The sequence below is a fragment of the Macaca mulatta genome, chromosome 15 (genome assembly GCF_049350105.2).
Source record: "Macaca mulatta isolate MMU2019108-1 chromosome 15, T2T-MMU8v2.0, whole genome shotgun sequence".
Lineage (NCBI taxonomy): Eukaryota > Metazoa > Chordata > Mammalia > Primates > Cercopithecidae > Macaca > Macaca mulatta.
The window spans coordinates 121551584-121569117 of record NC_133420.1 but is presented as its reverse complement, the minus strand read 5'-3'; the positions used below and the strand labels follow the sequence as shown (position 1 = coordinate 121569117).

At 46.3% G+C, this 17534-nt stretch overlaps 1 long non-coding RNA gene across 1 annotated transcript in view; it reads left to right on the top strand.

Annotated features, from left to right (window-relative positions):
* LOC106993835 (uncharacterized) overlaps positions 1-17534 on the top strand; it is a 112151-nt gene that overhangs the window by 89127 nt on the left and 5490 nt on the right. Inside the window, exons 3-4 of the long non-coding RNA XR_013404944.1 lie at positions 12866-12973; positions 15792-16217. This is a non-coding gene — a long non-coding RNA (uncharacterized LOC106993835). The remainder of the gene's footprint in view (positions 1-12865; positions 12974-15791; positions 16218-17534) is intronic.

Here is a 17534-nt window from a genome sequence, read left to right as displayed (position 1 = left end):
CCTTCCCTCCCCATGTCTTCTGACACCCCTTTTGACCTTGCTCTTGGCCATTCTCCATCTTATGTCAGAGTTTACAGGTTTGACCATCTTTAGGCTCATCAGAGATGCAATTTTCATTTCTGTTCTCTATATTCCTTTTTCCATTGGGTGATTTCTCGGAAAGAAATCTCATTAGGAGAAATAGCCAAGAAATTTAGGAAAGAAAGAAAACAATGATTTTGTGCTATCATGTTAAAACCAGATATTGAGAAGTTTAGACTACATTTGGAACAACTTGTTTTAGTGTACAGTTGATCCCCGCTACCTTATTAGATCCCTGTATCTATCCTAGTCCTTCACAAACAACCTGAAGACAGATCAGATGTTTTCATTGATGTCTTTCTTACAGCCACTATTTGTTATAGGAATGGATTTGCAAATACATCACAGAGACTGAGTGCTTCCTCCTAGATAGCGTTTCCTCCTTCTTCACTTGAAGCATTTCCCACTAGGAGAATTATTGTACTTGCCAAGGCTACATAAACCCAATGGATAAATTTAATCAAGAAGTGATGAACTGAGGTGAATAAGGCCAAATAGCACTTTTCTATGAAACTCCCATTTATAATGAAAATAGAAGTATAAGAATGGTTATAATTATAACCTGAAATATAATTAAATAGACATTCAATATATGTCAACATTTTAAATAATTAGGATTGCAGCACTTATAAATTTGTTTTAAATTCTTAGAGGATAGCGTCATTGTGTTCAAAATACATAGAACCTGGCACATAATAGGTGCTCAATAAATGCTTAGCAAGTGCATAAATATAAGAATGCACTTAATCTGACTTATATCTAGAAGCATTTCATGTTCTTGATTTGCAAACCTAGCTCTGCACAGTTCCATAGGGTACAATTTTCTGGAGTGTTTGTAAGGACACTGGGGCCACCTATGCCTTCATGCTTATCTTATTATTCTAGTCTCAATTTCTTCTCCCTGACTTTTCTAATTAATATGGGGAAGGGCTTCCCCAGGGAATTTTGTTTCTGCTTGTTAAGAGACAGTAGAATTCTTGACTAACAGTGGCTTCGTGTTTTCACTCAATGTTTTCTGCCTTCTTGCCTCACAGATAATTGAAGAAAATCCCTTAAGTAAACACAGCAGAAAGCTTCATCCTAACCATGGTCACGATACTATTTTTTCCCTAATAGGCATCAACACTTATTTTTGTTATCCTTATTGACCTTATTTATTGACACCAATTGTGTCTCTTTCTAAGGGCTAGTAATCCTTATCAAATATCACATGGCCTTTCTTACCTAAAACCAGCTCCCAGTATTTAAAAACAAAACAGAACACTTTCTTCCTTAGATTTCAGGTCAACAATGGTTTCTTTCTTTCAAATAAAAAAACAAAAAACCTCAAGTATTTTAGGCAGATCATAACACTTGTCAGAAACACATTGTCAAGTGTGTTCTTATAGTTATATCAGTACTGTGGAGACTTTGCATACCATTGACGGCCTTTCTGCACTTCAGTTTGCAGGACTGTGAAAATGGGTATAATGAGATGTTTTGCAAGTGTTTTTGTGAGAACTAAGTCAGGGAATAAATAAAGCATCGGGCATATAGTAAGCTATCATAAATGGTTAGTTAGTTCCCTTGTTTTGACAAAATGAAAGGACTTTTAAAGCACATTTATTTGTTGTTTAAACAGTTCTGCCAACATCGGTCCTGAAGCACAGGCTAAATAAGATGCCATGATTTTCCCTGAATGGAGACCAACTCAGGGAAACGATGCAGCATAACAGCTCACCCAGGCAGGCAGGGATCAGAGACCATGGTGGACATGTCATGGTGGCTCCATGAACAACCAACAAAAGGAATAACTCAGCAGCTTGTAGCTGTTTGGAAGCAGCAATAGCAAGCAGCCTGGGACCCTGGCCAGTCACCCCATCTACAGGCACTGAATTTAGAATGAGGGAAGGTGGAGAAGGAAGGGTGCTCCAGAGGGTTATAAACTAAGTAGCTGCTGGGTGATGGAAGATTTGCAATCCAGATTTTGAATGACCCAGACACTTTCCTCCCCAGACTGCATGGCACCCTTGTCTAAGGATGATGTCTTATTTCTGGGCTTTCTCATGTCCTGTTTGTTCAGATGAATGTCCCAGCTGTTCTTACTGTCTTCTGTGGTTTTCATCTCAAAATACCAAAATACCAAGACAGTGATTTCTAGTAGTGGGGCAGGCTGAGGGGAAGACATGGCAAGGAGGTTGCTCTGAGAAGTTCAGAAAAGGTGTTGAGGTCAGAGCCAGCCTTCAGGGAAGGCAGCTGGAGTGCCCAGACCCTGGGGAAGCCCATGGCACCTCAATTCTCAGCCCATTGCACGTTTTTGGAGGAGCTGTATCCTTTAATGTTAGGTCCCTGGGACCTGAGACTTATTTTGGATCTCCCACCTCTGAGGTTTATGAGCATCACAGTGTTCATAAAAATGCCTAATCTTAGGGAAAACTTTCTAAGCAGTCATGCTACAAATGGAGAAGATGTGCTAAAACTGGTGAAGGTTTGATTGCTAGTAAGCTGTTGGCCAAATTGACAAAGAAGGGAAAACTTTACAGAAATATAGAAATATTTTCGAAGTTTTCTTATTGCTATATGCATTCCTGAATATATGCATTTGATTATTCCCATGTATCTGTGATGGGCTAACTTTCGTGGCCCTGATGAGCCCTGACATTCACCGCCTTGTGTTGTCCCTCCCAGTGACCTTGGTTTTGACTTGATTTGGCCAATGGATGTCAGAAAGCATGACCCAGGCTTGATAAGAGCATGCAGTTTGGGCTTATATTCCTGGGACACCCTCTCTTACAGTGCTGAGCCTCATGTAAGGAAATTCAGTTACCTATCTGGGAAAATGGCCACATGGAGAGAAAGGATGTCTGGGCAGCTCCCAGCCAAGTGAAGAAGCCATCCTGGATGTTCCAACCACATCAGGCACTATTACCCAGCCCAGCTGAGTTCAGCCCAGATTGCCAAGTCATGGGGAATCGTTGTTTCAATTCATTAAATTTTAGGGCCATTGTTTGCATAACAATAGAGAGCAAAGACATTGCCTCCTATACAAACTGCTTGTTTTAATTAGTTTTTCTCTAGCCAATGTTCACGAAAATATTCTTTTACATTTTTATTCAAAAGATGTGTTCTGACTTTCACATTTAGACCTGCAAATGTGTGTGTGTGTGTGTGTGTGTGGTATAAGGTAGCAATTTTCTCTTATTTCCATATGGATCTGAAGCAGAGCCACTACCACTTATTGAGAAGACTTTTCTTTCATGACTGCATGGCCATCTGCCTTGGACATAAATAAAGCATCCCTCTTACCACACTTCTCCTTGGCTTCATACTCTGTTCGCTCCTTGACTTTGGGGACTGTTCTCTGAGCCTGTTGAACCTGTTGTCCTGCTGCTCAAATGCCCTCTTCAAACTGTAAAATGCCCTCAGGGAAAAGCAGCCCCAATGCTGAGCTCACCTGTTGGGATCTCCATCTTCACACAATCTTGGCTTTACTTTATTCTCTATTTTTAGTTTTCTGATGCCCTTAGACTGATGATTTGATATTTTATTCTGCTTTCATGGTGTTCTCAGCAAGAATTTTGTTTCAAATGACCGAATTCATCATTACCAGAAGCAGAAGTATGGTGAGTCAGTTTTTATTTTTAATTTTTAATTTTCTTTTTTTTTTTTTTTAGAGACAAGGTATCTGTCACCCAGGCTGGAATGCAGTGGTGTGATCACAGCTCACTACAGCCTGGAACTCCTGGGATCCTCCCATTTCAGCCTCCTGAGTAGCTGCAACTACAGGTGCATCCCACCATGCCTGGATAATTTTTTATTTTTTTTTGTAGAGAGAGAATCTCGTTATGTTTTCCAGGCTGGTCTTGAACTCCTGGCCTCCAGCAATAGTGATTCAGTTTATTTATTTTTATTTTTTTATTTTTTTCATTTTTTTGAGACAGAGTCTCGCCCTGTCACCCAGGCTGGAGTGCAGTGGCACGATCTCCACTCACTGCAAGCTCCGCCTCCCGGGTTCACGCCATTCTCCTGCCTCAGCCTCCTGGAGTAGCTGGGACTACAGGCGCCCGCCACCACGCCTGGCTAATTTTTTGTATTTTTAGTAGAGACGGGGTTTCACCGTGTTAGCCAGGATGGTCTCCATCTTCTGATCTTGTGATCCGCCCGCCTTGACCTCCCAAAGTGCTAGGATTACAGGCGTGAGCCACTCACTGCGCCCGGCCGTGATTCAGTTTTAAATAAAATTTTCAATATCTTTGGGCATGATAGGAGAAATTGTGAGACAATACAGGCCAATGGGAAGACTTCGAAATTGAGCCTAGGTTAGCATCATTGTGGGAGGGAATCCAGGATGTTTAAGACTGAGAGGGAACCTTTAAGAGGCAGAGCAGCTGTGCCTAGCGGAAAGAAGGCCCCTGGGTCCAGGAAGGGTGTTTCATTGCTGGCAGGTATTTCCAAGCTTGTTTAAGCAAATAACATGCAGATTAATTTAAAATAGCTTAAATGAACAAAAAAGTACTTTTTCCCACATATTGCAATTTCTGGAGTCGGTGTGATTCCAGAGTCTATTAATTCATCAGCCTGCCAATATCATCAAGAATCCAGGTCTCTCTGTCTCATGCTGGTTTTGGTCTGTGGTGGGCTGGCTCTCTACACGCCACCTGCCACTGTCCAGGCACCGTGTCCAGCCACAGTGCTGGACAGTGAAGTGGCCAGCGACATCTCTTCCCCTGTCCTCTTCTCAATGGGAAAGACAATCTTCCTCAGTGGTCCTTTCTGAAGATGTCCCCTCATGTCTCCTGGATTACGACGGTCTTTCCTGTCACACCTAAATCAATCACTGGCAAAGGGAAGAGACCCCATGCTTGACTCCAACTCCTATTATTCATCCTTTGAGACTGGGATGTGCCCACCAATGTCTCCCAAAGAGCTGCTATGAGCTTCTTTAGGTAGTGGCGGGATGGTCCTTATGTTTGAAGAATACGTGGATAGGCAAGGAGAGGAATGAGAGGCTCCTGGACACACAAAGGCTTGTTAATATAGTCCAGGCCAGAAGTGAGGGCTCTGAGTGCATAGAGAGAAAGGGAGGTTGGGTGGAGGGATGGAAGGAAGGCAACAGAAGGGAAAAGAGCCTGATGGCCATCAAACAAGAGGTAGAGAGACCTGACTACAGAGTTGCTTCACTCCTAGGAAAAGTATTCTTAACCTCACTTCCCAGCTCTGTTTTCATCACCTGGGCAGCTCTGTGGACACAGTCTAAAGGGTTCTAGCCCTGAGCTGCTAACACTTTGGTGCAGGCAGTCCAGTTCTACTCCCAGCTTGCAGACCCAGAGGCTTGGGAGGTGATGGGATTAGCTCATGTTGAACAAAAGCATGGGGTGGCCCTTAAGCTGGGCTAGCCATAGTGACAGCCCCAGTGTTACTGGATGGAAGGCCTTGACTGTGAATTGTCCAGGTTCTTGGTGTGTTGAACAACGAGTTCAACAAAATGCACAAGCAAAGCAACAAAAGAACAAAGCAATGAAAGACAAAACAACAAAAGAAAGAAGTAACAAAAGCACAGATGTAGTGAAGTGAAAGTACAGTTCACAAAGTGGGAGCAGGCTCCAGCGAGCAGCTCAAGCATACCCCCCAATTAGAGTTTTTATTAAGCCAAAAACTTCTGGCAACACCCCTAGGTGCCCTTTAGAGGCCTCCAATTGGCTGCACCCCATGAAGGATTGGCCTTTGACCAGTCAGAGGCTGAAGTAGAGACCCTGCCCACGGTCAATCAGAGGCTGAAGTGGAAACTTCTGTCTTAATACAGGAGCGAAGATATGGCCCACACACTGCCCAATCCTGCCCAGAACCAACTGCACCCGCCTTTCCTTTGCTTATGCCTTAACACTTGGTTGCCCTAATTCCCTATTCTCCTGTTTCACCAAGATCATCCACACTGATGTGAGCCCTTGTATAAATCAAGCCTGAGAGGGGCCCCTGGTCCCTCTCTGGCCTTTTCAGACACAATCATACATCAGGGACAGCAGCAACCCCAACCCCAACAGCATGGGCATGTCTGGAACCAGGGAACCGTTAGTGCCTGAACTTAGGTTGCGGTCATTTTGGGTGTAGCCTTGGGGGCAAGCTGAGTTTCCAAAGGGTCGACCTGCCTGGTTCTTTCACCTTCTAGCAGTTCAGGTCCTCCCTGAGCATAACAAAGTCTCATCTGGGGCAGTTTGTGACTCAGGGAGTAATTCTGGTTCAGAGGTGCCCTAGCAAAAACAGGAGCATCAAACTGCAGCATTGCTTTAATTTGGGCGTAGGGGCAGAACTTCGGGGCCTGGGTTGAACTGGTTCTCTGCGATTCTAGCTAACTGGATTGAGAGGAGGCACATTCTGCATGTTCTCCAACCCCGAATCTCGATTCTATGCTGTTCAATTCCGCAAACTGTCCCTGGGAGCATACACTGCTCCAGGCACCTGGAGGATAGCATGTCACACTTGCCTCATGTACTATGCAGACTGATGGACTGGCCACCCTCTCCCCATCCTCCACATCCCAGGACTTTCTGCAGAACTTGGTATTCCAGTTCCCAGCAAACTTTGTACAGGGCCAGAGAGTGAATAATTTAGGCTTTGAAGGCCATAGGGCCTGCGTTCCAACTACCCAATTCTGTTGGTGTAGATTGAAGGTGGACATAGACAAATCATGAATGAATGAGTAAGGCTGTGTTTGCATAAAACTTTATTTACAAAAATAAGCAGCAGGTTGGATTTGGCCCCAAGATATGGTTTGCCAACCCCGATCTAAATTACTCAGCAATCCTGTTTTCTATGAGAGAAAGAACTTGATAGAATTGTGCACTAATTGTTCTTTCATCTTAATGCAGTATTTGATTTAAACACTTGTTAAAGACGGTTTTTAATTGCCATTTTTAGTAAATGCAATGCATTATAATTTAATATCTTTCTAATTGGCTAAAAACAGGAAAAGGCAGCCTCAAATCTTTCCTACCAGGTAAGGCATTTGGGTTTTTAAAAATTAATTAATACATTTTAAATTCACAAATAATAATTGTGCATATTTATGCAGCACACTGTAATGTTTTGATCCATGTATACATTGTAGAAAGGTCAAATCAAGCTGATTAACATATCCATCATCTCACCAACTTTTCTATAAATATCTTTTTTGTGGAGAGAATGTTAAAAAATCTATCCTTTTAGCATCTGCTCTTTTGAGTCCGATTTGCTGCCTGAGTAACTGCATCGGAAATTTCTAATGGAGCCGCGCAGTGGGTGAGTCAGTCTCTAATTATTCTTTCTGTTTTTGTTTGCACTCTGAGGACAGTGTGGACTTTCGGGCTTGTCACCCACTCTCTTTATATCCACCAGTCCTGCACTTTTCACGGTCGCCACCTACACAGTTCGAAGGTATGCTCAGGGTGCCAATCAAATGTCACCAAAGCAGAGCAAAATCCTGCCTGAACCTTCATGAGGAGAGTTGTGTTTAAGCCCAAAGCATGGCACTCCTCATTTGGCATCGATACTTACATCTAAGCTGAGCGTTTTTAGAGAAAGAAAAGACAGCCTCTGTTGTCAGGATGTGGTCAGTGCAGTGTACAGTGTACAGCATTTGCGTGGGGGTAAAAAATCATTGCCATAAACCTTGGATGAAGTGGTATAGGGGAAAGTTCTTAGCATCAGCAGGTTGGTAAAGAAAGTCAGTAACTAACATTAGAGAGAGCTTGCCGCACCCTCAGAACTGCTCACTGAGAACTGAGCAGTGAGGTTGGGGGCAGGCAACTCATGTACAGGTCTTCGAGCACTGTGACCTTGGGCAAGTCATTACGTTTTCTCTGAGTCTCTCTTTTTGTAAAATGTGAATATGATGGATTGACTGCAAAAATGTCCCCACTTCCCATCCCTTCCCTGTGACCTTTCCAGTGTGACTCTTCAGCTCTTCCTGCTAAGAGGCAGAGTCTAACTTCCCATCCCTCGAGATGGGATGCTTTGTGGCTCACTTTGTCTAACAGGATGTGTAGTTCTGAGACAGGCCTCCTGAACCTGGTGCCCTTTGCCGGCTCTCACTCCTTGGTCTCTGCCTGCGAACAAGTCTGGGCTGGTCTGCTGGGAGAGGAGACGGTGTGTGGAGGAGAGCAGAGGCGTTCCAGCTGACAGTGAGCCACGTCACCAAAGCACACCCTCTCGCTGACCCCCAGCTTCCCAGACAGGTGCGACATGAGGGAGCCCAGCCCAAACCGCAGTAACAGCCCGGCTGCTTTCAGTCAAAATTGCTGATCAACTGAATCATGAGCTAAATAAGTGGTTGTCTGAAGCTAGCAAATTTGGGGATGGTCTTTGCAACAATAGCTGTTACAGGGGTGCTGACTCTGGCTGTATCTCAGAATGTTGCAAGGAGCAAACGAGGCCATGTGCGTTAGAAGCTTTGTGAATCCTAAGTAGTACACAAATATAAGCTGCCCACCGATTGCATAAGTTTCTATCAGTATTGAGACCAAGCGGAGGATGCAAATCAATATAAACAGCCCGTTCACCCTGCCACCTCAATACATGCAGGAACTCGCTTCTGTCTTCCTGATATCTCAGCCATGTGCGATTCTCTCCAGCTTCACACACTCATCACTTGTGCACCCACCCCATGTTTACTGGCCACCTACAGCATGCCAGGAACAGTTTTTGACGCTGGGGATGTTAAGGTAGGCGGGGTAGAGAAGCAAATCCATAAATGACTAAAACAGGGAAAAATAGTGACGTAAAAGGTGATGCAGAAGACAAGTGTTATGGGCAGAATGTTTGCTGCCCCCCCTCACTCATATGTCGAAGCTGTAACCCCCGGTGTTACTACATTTGGAGATAGGACTTGTGAGAAGGTGACAATGGTGCAATTAGGTTGTAAGGATGGGACCTGATCCCACAGGACTGGTGCCCTTATGGAAAGAGGAAGAGACACCAGCACTCGCCCCCTTTCTCCCTTTACCCTATGTGAGCACACAGTAAGAAGGTGGCCATCTGCAAGCCAGCGAGAGAGCCCTCACCAGAACCAGCCCTGCCAGAACCTTGGTCTTGGACTTCCGGCCTCCGGGGTTTTGTTGTGGCAGCCTGAGCCTACTGAGACCATCAATGCAGGGAGAGGCAAAGGAGTCATGGGGTAGCTTCTTTAGGTCAGGTGGTCAGATGACCATGAGGTGAGGAGAAATGAAGGAAAGAAGCCAAATAAAATCCACGGGAAGAATGTTCCAGAAAGAAGGACTGGCAGGGCAAAGGCCCGGTGGCAGGCCCAGCTGGGGTGCACTCTGATGGCCAGGGAAAGCGGTGGATTTTATTCTCCAGGTAACAGGAGCCCACAGGAGCATCTGAGGGAGGAGTGCTAGGATGGAATTTATGATAGGCCCTTCTGGCTGCTGTGAGGAGCCAGAGAGGAAGCCTGGGTGCCCTTTAGGAGGCTGCTGTGGTTGTCCGTGGGAGAGATATAGGTGTGGTTTTAAGATGGAGAAAGCAGGTCAATTTGGAATAGGTTTGAAGGTGGCTGCAGCAGGTTCTGTTGAGGTGTATTTTGGGATATAAGAGGAAGAGAGGAATTGAGGATGGTACCTCTTTTCATGATGTATACATAAGGCTATCAGAATACACAGGGCTTTTGTGGGTCCTAACCATGGGCTCTTTAACACCTCGAGGATGGTAACACCAAAAGTTGGGAGCTGCTGAGCTCCTTGGGGTCCTGGTACTCTGTCATTGACTGGTGCAGCAGGTAGTGTTACTTACTTACTTAATTTTTACTGCCAGAAATGGTGCCACATCCTACTAACATCATTGCCCTTAATACATGGAAATAGGGTGAAGAGATTTATATGGGCATTGATGATCTACTGCCATGCAAAAAGTTACCCCTAAACAGTTTCTACGGGTTAGGAATTTGTGATCAGCTTGGTTGGGTGCTTCTGTCTCAGAATCATGCAATTGCAGTTGGATGTCAGTTGGGGATGTGGCTCATCTGAAGACTCCTCTGGGGCTGAGGATCCACTTCCAATGTGACTTGCTCACGTGACTGGCACATTGATGCTGGCTGCTGCATGAGGGCCTTGGCTCCTCTCCTTGTGAACCTCTCCACAGAGCTACTTGAATGTCCTTATGACATGGCGGCTAGCCTCCTCAGAGTAAGTGATCCAAGAGACCAAGGTGGGGGCTGCAAGGCCTTTTATGACCCAGCCTTGGAGGTCACACACCATCATCCTGCTACATGCGATTTGTCACAGTAGGCCAGCCTCAATTTAGTGCAGGAGCAAATACCAAGAGGCAAAGTGATCACAGCATACTCTGATTTGCCTAAAAGGCAAATAACATTGTCACCACTGGCTGGAAAGGCACTCAAGTGACTTGTCTATGGTGTGATTTATCCCCAGGTCACCCGCAGGGCTGGATTTGAGTCAGACCACCTGAGTCCAGTGCTAGCTCTTCCCACTTGGGAGAGGCATTTAGCCTCTCAGGGTCCTCGTCTGTGAAATGGGCTCTGACTCCTGCCTTGTGGTGTGATGTGAGATTTGGGCCAATTGCTGACACAAGCTGGTGCCTGATAAGTGTTCTTCACTTCCCTCCTCTTAGCCAACTCCTGTTTGCTGTGCAGCACACGCTTGAGCACAAGTCTTTGAAATGAGTACTTTGATTACTATAGACCGTTTAGTAACCTTTGCACCTTGTCTATGTGGAGATTGAATGGATGGATTCTTTTCTTGGCTTTGTCTGACACCCCTGGAATGATAGGCACTAGAGAGAACATCACTCAGATCTACACATAGGCACGCTGGGCACGTGCGTGGCTGCAGGTTCAATACAGGCTAGCTCTGATTTTTGCCAACTTTCAGATATGTGTACAGATTAGATGTCAGTTACATAATTTGGTTTAAATTATTTGCAATCAGCTTTACACTGTAGATAAACTGGGAGCCACCGATGCTGTTGGTCTTAACCTGTTCTATAAATTAGTTTGTAGGTCAGGGTAAACGATGACTCAAAATCTTGTCTCGGGTGGGCATTAGGTAAGTTTCTTTAGAGCAATGTCATTAGTATCTCGTTCACATGGGAGGATGTTTTTAGACACGTTGGTTTGGCTTGTGTGGGTGAGATGGGGAATAACATTATTTCCCCCCAGTCTACAATGCCAGAATGGGTCCATTTCAATGAAATGCAACTTCTGGGTGGCCAACTAAGCTTAAATAGAAGTCAGCCGCACGCTGCCCGCCACCCTACCCTTGGGCCCTGGCTACTCTCATTTCGACAGCCTCATAAAACTGCAACAGGGGACAAACAAGATCTAATTGGCACTTTTGGTTTCACAGTGAATTGGTTGTGCTCGATACGGCTGCCGATAAGAATTCAGATGAAACATTCTGAAACCATCTGCATGAAGCCTTGATGTTCCTGCCAAGTATACTCATGGATCTAAAGATAAGCTATCTGATCCAGTGGCCTTGGCCATCCTAATTTACTTAATTATACAGTTGAACTCATTGTCAGACATGGGTGCAGTGATGTGAAGGCTGCCGTGGAGTGATTCACATCGCTCGTGAGTTGGGTAATAAGTGGTTCTGTGCTGCAAGCTTGGGGTCTACAGAGTCTGGTTACAACAGGCAGGTGTCTTCATCTTATGAAAAGGTCAGTATCGCGCTCCCTCTTTTCTTTAACTATTATTTAACTCAAAAGCTACCTCTCAGTAGAATACTTGAAGTTAATTGAATTACTGTGTTGTGGTCGGCTCTGCTGCCATAACAAAGTACCACACGCCGGGGGCTCAAACAACAGGAATGGTTTCCTACAGTTCCTGAGGCTGGAAGTCTGAGATCAAGATGTTGGCAGGGCTGGTTCTCCTGAGGACTCTCTCCTTGGCTTACAGATGGTGTCTTGTCTCTATGTCTCTTTATATTGCCTTTCCTCTGTGTGTGTGTCCTAATCTCCTCTTCTTATAAGGGCACCAGGCCATCCTACAGACTTCATTTTAATGTAGCCCACTCTTTAAAGGCCCTGTCTCCAAATACAGTCACATTTTAAGGTTCTGGGAGTTAGGACTTCAATGTATGAACTTTTGGGGGGACACAGTTCAGCCCATAGCACTCTGCTTAATCCATCCCAGCACTATATTTCAACCATGCAGAAAAACTTTTAGAATCTATTATTTGAACACGTAGTAAGGCTATTGCCTCCATATGATTTGGTTTCTGATAGGTCCTGTAAATTGGCTTGTCCTGGGGTTAGGAAGAGATGAATTCTGGCAAGATCCCAGAGAAAGGGATCCCTGAGTGGGCAGGCCATACCTGCGCTAAAGTCTATGTGTGTCCAACCTCAGCATTCATACGAATAATTGGGAACCGTGTTAAAGCACAGACTCCTGGGCCACCCCTATTGTTGCTGCTTCAGAAGCTCTAGCAAAGGGTTCTGAAATGTGCATTTCCAGCGAGTTCTCAGATGCTGTGATAAGGGCCCACTACCCTGAGTAATACTGGGGTAATTCATGCCAAAGAACCAGGCAACAACCCAGCAGAAGGAGCCAGGGGCAAGAGGGTCTTAAACAAGGGAAAGCAAGTGACTCTGTCTTCCTCAGGCACTGACTTTATAGCTGAATGCTTTGTAACAATTGTTAGGAAAGGAGGACAGCATGAGGGAGTTCTAGTAGATGCTAGGCACTGAGCAGAGTTTAGCACTGGCCCTTCAGCACCTGCCATGACAACTACAGAGTCATCAGACTGTCAATTATTTACAAGGTGGAACATCCTTCAGTCTTGGTGGACAGTAAGCTTCAGTTTACTCTCTCCAGGTTTGGGAGATTGTGGGGGCTCCGCACTCTGACAGCAGAAGGAACATGGACCAAACCCCACCCAGGACTTTCCCTCAGAGGTCTGCTCTGCTCCACCTTTGCTTGAAGGTAAGATTTTGGGAAAATCTCCTCCCCCTCTGAACTCGAGGGTGCCCATGTGTTTATCTCCAGATGCAGCTAATATCACTCATGGAATTACAGCCGACCCTTTAACAACATGGGTTTGAATTTTGAGGGTCCAGTAATATGCAGTTTCTTTTCTTCACGCAAATGTGGGTAGCCGAGAGACAACGGAATTCAAACTTGTCCACTGTTTTCAGGAATTGAAGGGTGAGTTAGGAAGAGAAAAGTGCCCTTTCTGTGTAATCTGACTAGAACGTTGTAAAGCTATAAAACAAGGTGCTCTGTTATCACCAAAGTGAGGAGAAAATCCAGCGACTCCAGGTTCACCTCCCCCATTGGTGACTCCAGGTTCACATTGCGCACCAGAGGCACCAGGTTCAATCTTCCCCACCAGAGACACCAGGCTCATCATCCCGACCGGTCACACCAGGTTCACCTTCCCCACCAGTGACTCAAGGCTCACCTTCCCCATCCAGGTCCACCTCCCCCACTGGAGACACCAGGTCCACCTTCCCCATCCAGGTTTACCTTCCTCACCTGGGACACCAGGTTCACCTCACTGCAGGTTCAACCTCCCCACTGGTGACTCTAGGCTTACCTTCCCCACTGGAGATACCAGGCTCAACTTCCCCACCGGTGACAGCAGGCTCACCTTCCCCTCCAGTGACACCAGGTCCACCTTCTCCACCAGTGGCATCAGTGACATGGGGCCCCACTCCCCACTGTGACACTACTGACCACTTACCCACCAGTGTCACAGGCTTCCCTTTTCCACAATTGGCCCAGGCCTTCCTTGCCCACTGCAGTGAAACGGCAGAGCGCCCTGGGCAGCCCTTCCCATCACTACTTCCCTAGGCTCCCCTTAGAGACCCTGCTAAGCGATGGCCCCGCTCACAGAAGTGTCCCAGTCACTTGCCCGAGATTCTTCCATCCTTCCCATGGATGACCCTGACTCTAGAAGAGAGAACATTGTGAGCTAGACAGTTCTGTCCAAGCCATCCCCAGTAGGGGCTGAATGTCCAGTCTAGCATGTGGAGGGAAGTTATTTATCAGAGGACGGCACAGGCGGCTCAGTCTGTGTTGCTCTGTGGTTCTCGGCATCAGGACCACGTGCCAAGAACCACAGAGCAACACAAATGCCGAAGTCTTTGAGCTTCCTCACTTCCCCTGGGGGTGGGTGGTGTCTTAGTCTTTCCCATCCACTTTGCAGCAGGGTCCGATCCAAGTGGGAGGAACCTGAGGATAATCAAAACCCTCTACTGATTCCCTGCAAACCCGGCCTTGACTCCTAGTCCCCCAGGCTGGTATCCAAACCCTACTCTGCATCATTGCCTGAGGGTTTTCCTGGGTGTCTCGGGAGCTTGTGCACGTGTGCAGGTGACCCAGAAGTACCAGCTGTGTAATGCACCAAAGACATCCTCAGCCGAGGAGTCATGAGGGAGTAGATAACCCCAGAATCCCATCTTATGGTAGGATGATTTGGGGCAGAGTCCAGGTCACGACTTGGAAGGTCTCCCAGGGACTGAGCCCAGTTGCCCCAGCAGTGACCTGTTCCTGAGTGTACCCTTTGTGGCATCCTTTCCATCCCTGTCTTGCATTTCCTCTTCCTGCTTGGGCTTCCCAGATCACCGCCCAAGTAAACCACCTGCTCTTGAGTCCTTGTTGTAGCATCTGCTTTGGGGGACACCTAAACCAAGATGAAAGCTAGGTCTGGGGCTCTGGAGAAGGCATGTAGTCAGTGTCCAATCAGTGTTAGCAATTATTGCCATCACTGCATTCTGGAAATGCCTTATATCGTAACATGGTTAGTTTCATAACACGGTTGTAGAAAATTCCAAAGAAATGTAAGGACCTGATTCCTGGATGGATTTTATACTTAAACTGTGCTTGTACCTGTCTAATGCTTAATTCTCCAAGATCTGAGAGACCTCACTCTCCTTGTGTAAACCACCTGCCACCTGTCGCTATGAGTCACTGCCCCATGGCTCGTGTGGGATGTGGTTAATGTTGTGGCACCATGACAACAGCACATCTCGGTCATGCTCAGTGGAAAAGCCTTCGAGGTGGAACAATGCCCGACTCACAGTCAGCACGGGGGGCTCCCCAGTTAGTGTCCATGATGTCGTTCCGTGGTTTTGTTCCCAGGAGAGGTACACAGAGATGCTTATAGCCTTGTTATTGCAGAGCTAACTTTTATTGAGTGCTTGCTTCTCAGGCAGCTAAAGTGCTGAAGGCCTTCATGAAGATTATCTCTTAATTCTCACAATCCTTCCCTAGCGTTTAGTAGAAGAGGAAAGCAAGGCTTAGGGAAGCCAAATACATTGCTTACTGAATTCAAGTTTCCAACGAAACCTCTTTCTCCTGGTTCCGTCCCCACAGTCTTTGGTTCCCACTGACATCTAACACACATTGGCATTTGCACACACACACAGACATCCTCACTTTCTCTCTCACATCCCTTTAGACACTAAGAAGGGAGTTTTTGGCTTACAACGGTTATGTTCTGAATTATTCCCGCTTTCATTCTTGAGTCATGCTGCTTGATTTTGGAGATGTTATACCAGAATTCAGTGGAACTTGGGGGCAAGAAAATAACACAAGGCCAGTGAGACATGCCATCCTAGCAGAGCGCCAAGGACAGGGTGAGCAAGGGGCTGCCCTGGTGCAGGCTAGAAGGGGGTTCATCATCTGTGGGGGATTTTAAAACAATAATAAAACCAAGCACCAATGAGCCTGCTCTTTATTGTCACTGCACACTAGGAATTCCTCACAATGTCAATCATGACATACTCTTTTCCCCCAGAATCTTTTCTGGTGAGAATTCTGAACAACTGCTGCAGTTACCCAAGCTTCAGCAATCGGTACATGAGCTCCAAGTGAGCACATAGTCAGTCCTGATCGTTTAATAAACACCATGTCAGTTCAGAGAACTCCCAGCAATACGGTCACGTCTGACACACATGGACTGAGCTTCCACAGGTGCGTCGTGAGAGACGTTTATCAGGGCCCTGGATCATTCGAGCTCGCTCCAGGCACTGCTGGGGTCCTCAGCCCTATGGAGCGACACATTCTTGTTCCTGCATGGAGGCAGCAGCAGCGACCGCACAGTGAAGGTAAAGATGAAGAAACACGTTGGAGTTCCTTCAGTGTGACTTGGAATCTGCGTTTGTGTTTAAAATTCCAGACAGTGACATAGGGTTAGAACTGTGAGGTGCACCATTTTTATTGGGTAAGTTCAGATTTCAGCTCATGCATATTTGTTTCATGTCGTGATTGTTACTAACAATAATTTTGTCTTATAGAAGAGAGGAGTCTTGGCAGTGATCTGCTCAGGGTGTCAAATATGCAAGGTCTGTCGGCTACATCACACTATAACTGGGGCAGAAATTCAGGCTCTTTTTGGGTTTTGTTTTTGCATACAGTTGTCCTACACCTGAAAAGCAGATGGTATATTACACATACTGTTACGTTTTCTCTTGCCAAGGTGCAGATGTCCTTTGTGTGTTGTTCAACCCTCACAATGTGTACTTTATGGAAAGCGTACATCCCAGTCAAGCCCATAGGAAAGGCATTACCCATTGACCTTTCTGAAATATTCTGCCCCCGTGATTCTAGCAATACCAGAATGACTGCTTGAGAATCTCTAGCCTGGCATCTCCAGGCCCCTGGCTTTCCTCTGTGCTGGAGACCATAGTGCTCCACAGGATACTCCTTTATGGCTGGCACCCACATCCCCCTCCTGATGGAGCAATGATGCTGGAGTCTGTAGCTGAACCCTCCCCGGGGGTCTGTCCTCAGCCAGGGTCTACTCCATCCTTGAGCTGCCCCCATCCAATGGCTGGTTTAGGAGGTGCACGAAGGTCTAGCTTGGTGCATTAGGACAAGCATGAAGTACCCCCAGCTGAGCCTTTCCTTGGGCCTCTACACCTCAAATTCTCCTGCTGTCCAGTCCTGCCTCCTTACTCCCTACGGGGATTGACCCTGGGGGCACTCCCAGTCTACTGCCTATGCACAAGTCAGGGGCTGTTCCTGGAAACTCTGTTATGACACATCCCTTCTCCCCAAACCTACACCTTGCGTAGATTTGGCTTTCTGGCCAGTGCCCTCTTCCCCAAATGCACCTGTAGGTCCCCATCTTGGTCCCTGTAGCAATCAGTGTTGTGCATTAAGTGTGTCCTTCTGGGCTTGTGGGAGGCTTTTGTTCCTGGCCCCTGTGTCTGATAAGCTGGGGACACATATAACATGTGTCAGTTCCAAGCGAACTGTTGGTTACAGCAGCACCATACTGAACATCTGACTGATACAGCTCCTTTGGGTTAGAACCTCCCTCCCTGCATTTTCTGGCCAGTTTTACCTTCCAAATTCTGGACAAAATGCAGCCATCTCTGTAGACCTCAGAATCCAGTTGGGATCCAGTGTTCATCTTTGTTCTCTTGAAGTCCATCTTCCCCGGGAGACCGACAATGTCTTCAGGATAGAAAGTGCATCTTAGTGACCCTCCGTCCCTCACAAGGCCTTGGTCTGAGTAGAGAGGTAATGCTTGCTG